This window comes from Silurus aristotelis, assembly GCF_946808225.1.
Source record: "Silurus aristotelis genome assembly, chromosome: 2".
Taxonomy (NCBI): Eukaryota; Metazoa; Chordata; class Actinopteri; order Siluriformes; family Siluridae; genus Silurus; species Silurus aristotelis.
The window spans coordinates 28723951-28734988 of record NC_139575.1 but is presented as its reverse complement, the minus strand read 5'-3'; the positions used below and the strand labels follow the sequence as shown (position 1 = coordinate 28734988).

Genomic DNA, 11038 nt, shown 5'->3' with positions numbered 1-11038 from the left:
ACAGTGAGGAAAATAAGTATTTGAACACCCTGCTATTTTGCAAGTTCTCCCACTTAGAAATCATGGAGGGGTCTGAAATTGTCATCGTAGGTGCATGTCGACTGTGAGAGACATAATCTAAAAAAAAAAAATCCAGAAATCACAATGTATGGTTTTTTTACTATTTATTTGTATGATACAGCTGCAAATAAGTATTTGAACACCTGAGAAAGTCAATGTTAATATTTGGTACAGGAGCCTTTGTTTGCAATTACAGAGGTCAAACGTTTCCTGTAGTTTTTCACCAGGTTTGCACACACTGCAGGAGGGATTTTGGCCCACTCCTCCACACAGATCTTCTCTAGATCAGTCAGGTTTCTGGCCTGTCGCTGAGAAACACGGAGTTTAAGCTCCCTCCAAAGATTCTCTATTGGGTTTAGGTCTGGAGACTGGCTAGGCCACGCCAGAACCTTGATATGCTTCTTACAGAGCCACTCCTTGGTTATCCTGGCTGTGTGCTTCGGGTCATTGTCATGTTGGAAGACCCAGCTTCGACCCATCTTCAATGCTCTAACTGAGGGAAGGAGGTTGTTCCCCAAAATCTCGCAATACATGGCCCCGGTCATCCTCTCCTTAATACAGTGCAGTCGCCCTGTCCCATGTGCAGAAAAACACCCCCAAAGCATGATGCCACCACCCCCATGCTTCACAGTAGGGATGGTGTTCTTGGGATGGTACTCATCAATCTTCTTCCTCCAAACACGTTTAGTGGAATTATGACCCAAAAGTTCTATTTTGGTCTCATCTGACCACATGACTTTCTCCCATGTCTCCTCTGGATCATCCAAATGGTCATTGGCAAACTTAAGACGTGCCTGGTCATGTGCTGGTTTAAGCAGGGGAACCTTCCGTGCCATGCATGATTTCAAACCATGACGTCTTAGTGTATTACCAACAGTAACCTTGGAAACGGTGGTCCCAGCTCTTTTCAGGTCATTGACCAGCTCCTCCTGTGTAGTTCTGGGCTGATTTCTCACCTTCCTTAGGATCATTGAGACCCCACGAGGTAAGATCTTGCATGGAGCCCCAGTCCGAGGGCAATTGACAGTCATGTTTAGCTTCTTCCATTTTCTAATGATTGCTCGAACAGTGGACCTTTTTTTCACCAAGCTGCTTGGCAATTTCCCCGTAGCCCTTTCCAGCCTTGTGGAGGTGTACAATTTTGTCTCTAGTGTCTTTGGACAGCTCTTTGGTCTTGGCCATGTTAGTAGTTGGATTCTTACTGATTGTATGGGGTGGACAGGTGTCTTTATGCAGCTAATGACCTCAAACAGGTGCATCTAATTTAGGATAATAAATGTAGTGGAGGTGGACATTTTAAAGGCAGACTAACAGGTCTTTGAGGGTCAGAATTCTAGCTGATAGACAGGTGTTCAAATACTTATTTGCAGCTGTATCTGTCAGGGAGCACCCTGCACTCCCGCCCGCACATGCCCCGCCAACACGGAGCTTCTCGCCTGATTACTAACTCGGCGCACCTGACTTCTATCAGACTCCCTCCCATATAAGCAGCTTCGCTTCCCACCAACACCGTCCGTTATTGCCCTTATGGACTCAAGCTGTCAGCTCTACGATTTCCCGTTCTCCTGCCAGTTTGCTTGCTCTATCGACACGCTATTATCGTTTCAGCCCTTTTGCTTTTGCCGCTTCGCTCCGGGTTTCTGTTCTGGTTGTGTTAGTGCTCATTTGACTGTACTCCATTCTGTCATTAAAACCCTGGTTTTGCACAGCTCCGCTTTCCGCCTCGTCCGTGCGTAACAGTATCATACAAATAAATAGTTTAAAAATCATTTATTGTGATTTCTGGATTTATTTTTTTAGATTATGTCTCTCACAGTGGACATGCACCTACGATGACAATTTCAGACCCCTCCATGATTTCTAAGTGGGAGAACTTGCAAAATAGCAGAGTGTTCAAATACTTATTTTCCTCACTGTATATATATATATATATATATATATATATATATACACACACACCTAATACCTAAGTACCAATAAGTAGAGAACTTTAAATTCTACAAGCAGACTGTGAGAGTACCCTAACTCAATTCAATATAAATAAGATGGGGTTATTTATATAGTTTTAATACATATTCATATATAGTGTATATCACATATATTTGACTTCAAAGTAGAAGAAAGAGCTTGTTTGAATTAAATATGATCAAATCTTCCTCTAAAACTCTACAATGAAACAAATGACGCAAAAACATTATAGTTTTTATATTTTATTTACAGAGAATTATTCGTTTCCAAATAAATTTTTAACAATAGACATCACAAAGCAGCTTTACAGAAATATTTTGAATGGATTTATGAACAGTGTCTTTTGCTGGATGACCAGTCTTTCGGATTGTTACAGTTGTGCTGAATTTCCTCTATTTCTATTTAATCTGCCTCACAGATTAAAAAGTTTTCCGGGCTGGTTTGAGGTCTTAGGGAATAAGAGTATTTATAATGATACTCTAGGTTTTTGACAGAAATATTTTTCTGAATTTATCTAATTTATTATTAATAGATATGTATAATGTTCTAATAAGGCATATTGCATATTCACTTACCAGGTGAATACATAGCATACATTCATCAAAAAGTATCACTGTACAATATAATGTATATGTATGTCAATAATAAAATGAAGACTAATACTAAATTAAAGATAGAAGTATTACTATTTATGTAATTACAATGTTTTATTTGTTCGAAGCAAATTATTCCTTTGCCCAGGGTTCCTGGAATGAGGTCCAAATGAACTGCCACACGGAAACGGAAAGTGATTGAGCAGGAATGTTTTTTTTAATACAGGTTAGGATCTCATGATTCATAATCATTCACCTGACAGGTTTTTTTTTTTTTTTTTTTTTATCTTGGCCTCAATAAAATCTACTTATATGTTCATTTTATGTTAGCATTAGTTGATTGCACTCAAGCAGTGTTTATCTTAACACAGATATTCTATAAATCTCTTAATTACTTCTCAAACCAGTCTATGCACAGGCTCTGTGATTCTGCATGTGAAACAGCTTTATAAATGGAAACCGTCTCCTTTGAATAGTAAATAAGGCTATGGTTGACATTATCAGGATAGAGTTGTAAAAAGCTGACACACCTAAATGACTGGTCCTAGTACAGGGAACACTTGAAAGTGTAGTTACACTGTATTTAAATGCACTTGCCAAAGCACATGACAACTGACACAGAACAAACAAACTAGGCTTCTGTCAGAAAACACAAAGAAATGTATTAATAATAGTTTTTCTTATTAAAACACTTTTTAAAAATTTATCTTACTTGATTTTGCATTATTTGGTTAACATTTTTTTATTTTATTTTTTTTTATTTGTTGGAATAAGCCAAATATCTGATGTAAGCAGATGTCAGCATTAATGTCTGTCTTTGACTTTAAGGAAGTGCTTCATTCTTTGTGGTTGTTTTGTTTTGCTGTTGCCCTTTTTAGCTCTTCCCTTCTCTCTTTGTCAAACAGTTTCCTTTCTGTAGTCTGTTTAGTGATTAATACCCCCCCCCCCCTCTTGTGCTGTGGTGAACAGACCATTTTTATGTGATTTGAATTCTAATGTGGGATTGTGGGATGTAAAGGCATTCAGCATTAATTTGATGACTGGTCAGTTAAGAGTTAGTAGAATGGCTTCCCTATAATGTGTGAGTCTGGACTGAATGATAAGAAAGGGCAAGATTCAAATAAAGTATTCAAAACTGAGTATCCGTCAGAGAGCACATTCTTTAAAAGACAATGGGATTATGGTTGAAAGACTGTGATGTAATGACTCAAATGTTGATCCCATGGTATATCCTCTATTGTTCTCAAAAACAAAATCCTAAAAGGTCATTAGGGACTATACTGATACAAATTTTAGAAATTTCAGAGGAATTTATTATTATAATTAAATATTATTTAGTTTTTAGTCTGTCTGATGGGTGTCTATAATGGGGGCTGTCTGAAGACCCGATGGGACATTTTTTTTTTTACAGTGGTGGATAGTAAGGAAGTAAATGTAATTAGTTGCTGTGCTTACGTAGCTTTTCACGTATCTTTAAAGAAAGTATTTCCATTTGGGGAGACTTTTATTTTAACTTCACTACATTTCAAAGTCAAATAGCGTACTTTTTACTCAACTTCATTTTGCAAATCAGTCTTTTCTTGTGGATAAAAACTTGAACTTGTTGAACTGTTGAACTGCACTGTCTTATATGCAGCAGTATTATTATTTAATACTTCAATATATTTTGCAGTTTATTATTACTTATTATATCATATATCATATTATATCATTTCATATCATATCATATCATATCATATAGGGTTACACGGTAATAGGAACCATAGCATATGAGGTTTGCTTGCATGCAGTAATGTGGATACTGTGGGGAATGTCTGCCAAATATCTTAGAAGAGAATTCTCTTGAATGTAAATGTCTCTGTTCGCAGTTTACATGTCATGAGGTTACTTAAGTGTTTTCCCCTACCTCTGAAACACATGCAGGAAGGTAAAATGTTGGAGTGTTCCTGGTACTATCAATGCTGCATGGGAACAAATGCTAACCTGTCCAGACTGAATTGCTGAAAAAGCTAATTCTGACTATAATAGAAAGGTGTCAGAAGACACACAAGTCAGAGAATCCCATGCTGACCCCTGACCACTGACAAAAGCACACACATTAGTCACATGAACATCATGTTGAGATCTGGATCATGGATGAATCATAGTTTCATCATGTGAATGGTGAAATGCGTCATTTGCCTGTGGAAGAGGTAAAAGCAAATCAGCAGAGTCAGTATGTTGCCTGGAGCAATGTTCTACTTTGAAAACCTAGGTCTTGCAATTCATGTGGATGTTATTTTGACACATAACACCTATCTACACATTGCAGACCAAGTACACTCCTTCTTGGTAACAGTATTCCCTAATGACATTTTCCTCATTTAAAGGATAATTCTTTCTGACACACCGAGTTCAAAAAGAATTACAATAATCCTCCACTTTACCGCGGTTCGAACCTCGTGCCCGCGGTTTTATCGCGCAATTGCATTTGTCACATAACTAATTTATTTGGCTGATTTTCCCGGTCTCTCTCGGATAGCACGATAGACCAAAAAAATACAATTGTTTTTATTGAGTTTTTGTTAAAATATATTTATTATAATAATTTTAAATTTATTAATAAAAAATATAATTATCAGTTATAAAAATGAAGTAAAATGTTAATAAAGTACAGTACTGTATACATAAAATAGCATTTTTTGGCGTGGCGTCCGTTTATGGCGGTTTGTCATTTACTGCGTGCGGTTTTGGAACGCAGTGGCCATGCATTTGGTACCTGGGCCTACTTACCCGACTTAATCCACCTTTTAATACCACCATTATCACGTCACAATTATAGAAACCATCGATACTATACAAAAATGCAATATAACAACACGTGGCATTACAGAGAGGAAGGCATTTCGCATATGGAGGTTGAATACCATTTTACTAAAGCAAGTTTCAAACCTACACTACAACCGCAACTGTATACCTACATCATCTGGAGCAGTTAAGAATCAACATTTGTCTAATAACATGACAAAAACATTAAATATGTAAATAAAATCCAAAATCCGCTCCTCAGAGGCTGTAAGCCAGTAGTACTGCTTGTATTCACTGGTCTGGAAGAGGAGAACAAACCCCTTCCTGGGCTGAGACACACTAACTAGCTTCAGGGTTGGCTGACCTCTCCTCACGATGTCTAGCTTTTCTTGAAAATGGATTTTTAAGTATTTCCGAGACCAAATCATTGTTTCTTCCTCCGTAGGCATTTAAAAAGAATATTACAGATGTATTAATGTGTGCAGAGCTACACACGTGTTTTGCCAGTCGAACTTGGCTGTAACAATTTCACTCTGACCAACCAATCAGAGGACAGAAAAATGCTGAGCTATTCTGGGCCAACTAGATGGCCCTGTGAGGTGAATATGAAATCTGATTGGTTAAAGAAACAGACCCGTTGGTAATATTCTCAATGGTCAAAGAGCCAGCAGTATAGACTTTGCAGGCCCTGGGCAGATTAGATTGACATGGCAGCACATAGAGGCTGAAATCTGATTGGACAAATACATCCACATATACATACTGAAAGCAGTGCAGCCAAGAGAAGCGCTATGAAATGAAGAGAATAAACTGTTGGGAATAAATAAATGCAATTTCATGAAACTAATGTTAGAATTTATGTTGTAAATGTATGTCAGTGCTTCTTATAGTGTTTAGGCCAGCAGTGAAGGCCTTGCTGGCCCTGACCACCCACCACTGTTGGAACGTAACCACAGCGATAAACGGGGATTACTGTAATTAGATCTCAATCCGATCTATAGGATGACCCCAAACAAGTATGATCCATGAAAGCAATTAATTAATCAACAAATCAATCAATCAAGCAATATATAAATAAATAAATGCAACAGCATACTGCAGCATACACCATTAGTAAAGTGGTTGTTGTAGACCTTACAAGCCTTTTTTATTCCTTATTAGGAGATTGGAGAAAACCTGAAGCAACCCATGCACATGAAGGACATGCAAACTTTACACAGACAGTAGGAGAGATTGGAAAACTGTACATACTTCAGCAGAATTCATGTCCTCTTTCTGTCTACATAAAAAAAAAAAAAAAATCCAAAGTGCTCCACTCTAATTTCTATTACTGCACATACAATTAATATACAATTAATTCTGAATACTTCAGAATTTTAGAATCAGCGGTTTAATGGTGTTTGCATAATGTGTTCCAAGAATTACATAACAAACCACTGCCAGCTTATTGCCAGAGGCCACCACACATCAGAAAAACAAGCACTAAGAACACATTAGTCACAATGATGAATTGTATCTTCAAAAAGTTTAACTCAAAAACTTATGAGTCCAAAGGCCAATGTGCTCAAGCAACCAATTATTATGTCAAAGACTGATGTTTTAATTGCCAGAAGAATAATACTCCTATATAACTATATAACATTATATATATATATATAAAGTAGTTCCTGTGTACTTGAAAGTTTATGCAGTATTTATATTATATATAATAATAATAATAATAATAATAATATATATATATATATATATATATATATATATATATATATATATATATATATATATATATATATATATATATATATATATATATTTACATCGGAGAGTGTGTTGTTAGAGCACATCATCTAGAGGCATAAGGCTAAGAAATACGTTTTATAGCAATTTATTTTTGTATTAATTTTTTTTTATTATTATACTTAAGTACAGAGAGTATATACTATACTATATAGATTGGTCAATAGAGGGAGACAACTTTGGGTTTTTCTTTTTCCTTTTTTCTTTCTTTTTTTTTTTTTTTTTTGGTTGTTTTAACCTGCCATCTGATCAGCTGGTATATTTATACCCTTCCTTTTCTTCATCCATTGTTGAGTTCTTCTGTTTCTCATGTGAGTGTCTAGCTACTGATTTAGCTTTTGTTTCTGTCTGCTTTTTCTTTCGCTGCCTACCTTTTTTCCTTTTTAAGTATTTATTTATTTTTGGACCATTCACGGTTTTGCCTTTCAGGAATATTTTATGTGGTGCATTTTTAGAATCTTTTGTAATTTTGATCTCGTGGGTGATTTTTACATGATTAAATCTTTATACACTTGTCATGAACGTTTATCTGTTAATGGTTGGATTGTTCTTTTGGGAGCTTCACATTAAACAGTTTCCATTTTTTTGCTCATCCCCTGGGTCTTTACCTTAAAACATTTTAGCTGCATTTACATCTGAAAAAGCAATAAGTGTTTTCAAAGATTTTCATTGGATTATGGTCTGTGCTTTGTGCAATTCTTATACATTTGCACATAACAGATTTGTGATTCAGAATCATTTCATAATCCAAATTGTTTGCATTTAAGTTAATATTGTGCTTGAGTAGCTAACTATAAAGTAAGTGTATACTATGCATGCTAGATATAGTACCAGATAAAAGTTCCTAATTAGTTAAACCATTGTATATTACAACAGAGTATATGCCTTTTAAATACTGGCTTTCCACCAGAAGCAACAGACTGTGTAAAAGTCCATACATTTAACTTTAGTTTCATAAGACCAGATAACCTTTTTTGACATGCTAATTTGTGTGGACTTTTTTTTAGGACAAGGCAGGCTATTTCTTTTTTGCTATTCTTTTATAAAGCTTATCTGTCTGGAGTATCTAGGCTGCGGTTGTCCTATTAACAGCTGTTCTTCTAACTGTAAAGAAGTTAGAAAAAGCATTAATCTTTGGTGGATTCCTTCTAGGAATAAAAATTTTTTTCTGGAACTTTGTTTTGAATTAATATTGATAGCTTTTCGGTCTTAGTGAGATTAAAGTGAGTTTATTAAATGTATAGTCTCATAAATATAAACCCCATTTAACTAATTATGCCACTCTAATGACATCTGGTTACACTATAACTATTTAAGAAGTTTGACAACAATGTGGGTTGATGTCTTTTGCATTTATAAAAATTGTAAATCATTTTGCAACATCTGTTTCTCGCTTCAATATTGCAGGCAATTTTTGTGTAGCTCCATACCTAATGATGTCAATTCTGTTTTAGGTAGAAACACTCCAAATGTAGAAGGCATTTTTTGAGTCATAGCAGGAGCAAGAGCAGAGGTTGACCATAAAGTGCTGACTGAAATCTTCTTTCATAACAAATGAATGAATGAACAAATTGTCACACCAGAATATATCTACCAATATTCATACCAATATGTGCTCATATTTTGAATCATTTTGAATACATTATGAAGAAATTGCATTTTACATCAAATATGAGAAAAATTTATTATCTTATTTGTTTAGTATTTGTTTTATTGTTTGTTTTGCATAAACATATTCGTTTAGTCAAACCTTTTTTCAATAGTTATATTTTTCTCTGGAGGGCATAAAGTGTTTTGGTGAACTGGGATGTTTGAATGCTGTTAATAACCAACCCACCAACTTCTTTAAAATATTCATACAGGTTTTTTGCTGGTGGACTAGCTGGTGGCTTTATGTCCAGGGTTTCGCTCATGTCTGTGTTACCTTCTGGCTCTCCCTTTTAGTCTTAATATCATTAGTCATGCTGGAGCCCTTTCTTGCACTCTTATGTGATCATTACATGAATAATGAAGAAAAAAAAAGAGAAAAAATGTGAAACCATATCTGTGATAAGTGATGCAGTATGGCTTTATGTGGTGCAAAATGTGGTAGGCAGCCCTTATGTTTATATAATTTTAGTCAGAAAAATTAGTGAATATTGTGTATAACCAGGAAAAATGTATCGATTGATTAACCTGTTCACGTTATAGCTGCACATATTTCATTCGGCTTTATTGCATGTATATGATGTAGGAATAGGAGTACTACAAATACATGGCAATGACATTTAATTAGCACTTCTGGTACATTATGGTATGATCATTTGCAAGACTTCTCATTTGTTAGAAGATAGACTGTGGCTCCCTCTGTAGTTGTTAAAGAGAACCTGCTAAAGTTTTTTAAGTTCCACTAGGAGTTAATAGCAGTTGGCATTTGAAAGTACAAACTATTGTTACAGTGCTTCAGTACATGGCTCACTGTAACATTATGTTTATTATAGCTTGTATATATATATATATTTTTCCCAATGTAAATATATAACTACAATTGTTTCAAATCACCATTACAAAGTTAACAATACCCCACATGACTAGGCAAAATATTACAGATCCTACACTTCAGGCACCAAATGCTTAGTCAGCAGCAGCAAAATATAATACAGTATAGACAATATATTGAGTATCTTCAGTTTGATCTTCGAATGTTTCCACAAACTTTGAAAGTAGGTTCCACAAACGCTGTTAGCCAAACCCCATTAAAAAACAAAACAAAAAAAACATTAGCTATCTGTGTAAGGTATACTAGCTTGCCAGATCTTATGCCACTTTACAGTGTGAAAGCTTTGTATAAAATGTAAAATATCACTTCCGTGGGTGCCAGTCGTGTTCAGGTTAATGATAATAGCTAGAAATGGTGTTGGAAACATCGATGAAATGACTAGCTAGCTAATAAATCAAAAAGCTACCAAAAAACAGCTAATGTTGAGTTTATATACAAGATGGTAGTGGTGAGAGATGGTGTTCATCTCAGCATGTCTCCTTTTTCACAATGTAAAAAACAAACAAACAAAAAATTAAGTAGTGTTTTAGACATTTTATTTACACCTACTAAAGTGTGTTTCTTTATGCGAACCGTTACAACAACAGCAGTACTTTTGCTCACTGAATACTCTTTCCATCATTGTTTTTAGCTCAAAATAGCATAGCTGTAGTAAAAGGAAACAGGAGTCTTTAAAAGCTTCACTCTAAAGTCAATACTGCTCTGTTTAGTACAAAAGCATGTTATTCAGTCGATCCTGCAGTGCCTGGGTAACTCAACACCTCATGTTTCTACAGTAACCTGGCCAGTAAACACTGGTACTCTTGCTTCTACAACTTGAACATTTACCTTGTGTCCTTTCACTCTGAATTATACTTCACCACTAGTGTAAATTAAACCTATAGAGTGATAAAATATGGACCTTTTAAATGTGCAAAACCCGATAAAGAAAGGTTATGTTTGAGTGTGTGTTTGTGTGTGAGAGAAGTGTAAAGTTCATCATTATGACTGATTGAAATGTCTATACTATTTGGATATTACTTGGATATTGTACCCTTCTGGGCCAAGCAGTTAAATAAAAATATTCCCAGGTAAAAACAAATCAGAAAAGTAGGCAAGAGTTACATAAATGCACTCAAAACCACCGGTCACTATTTGTTCATTTATTTTGCAGATCACTGTTACTGTGAACTTGGGCAAGTTTGGGGAATAGATTAAAAAAAGGAAAATTCACTTACATAAAAAGCTCAAAAATGATCTAATCCCTGTTTATTTTTCATCCACAATTTGTGGCTTTATGACATTTGGAGCATAT

The 11038-nt window shown here is 35.3% G+C and overlaps 2 protein-coding genes across 2 annotated transcripts in view; both read right to left on the bottom strand.

Annotated features, from left to right (window-relative positions):
- Positions 1–11038, bottom strand: part of LOC310722064 (oxidative stress-responsive serine-rich protein 1-like) — a 190834-nt gene that overhangs the window by 73609 nt on the left and 106187 nt on the right. The gene's annotated exons all lie outside the window — the stretch shown is intronic.
- Positions 10259–11038, bottom strand: part of uqcc1 (ubiquinol-cytochrome c reductase complex assembly factor 1) — a 29256-nt gene continuing 28476 nt past the window's right edge. The window contains exons 10-11 of the mRNA XM_083534387.1: positions 10788–11038; positions 10259–10744 (exon numbers count right to left, since the gene is read on the bottom strand). The exon at positions 10788–11038 is cut by the window's right edge and continues 693 nt beyond it. The gene's annotated coding sequence lies outside the window, so the exon portion shown is untranslated. The remainder of the gene's footprint in view (positions 10745–10787) is intronic.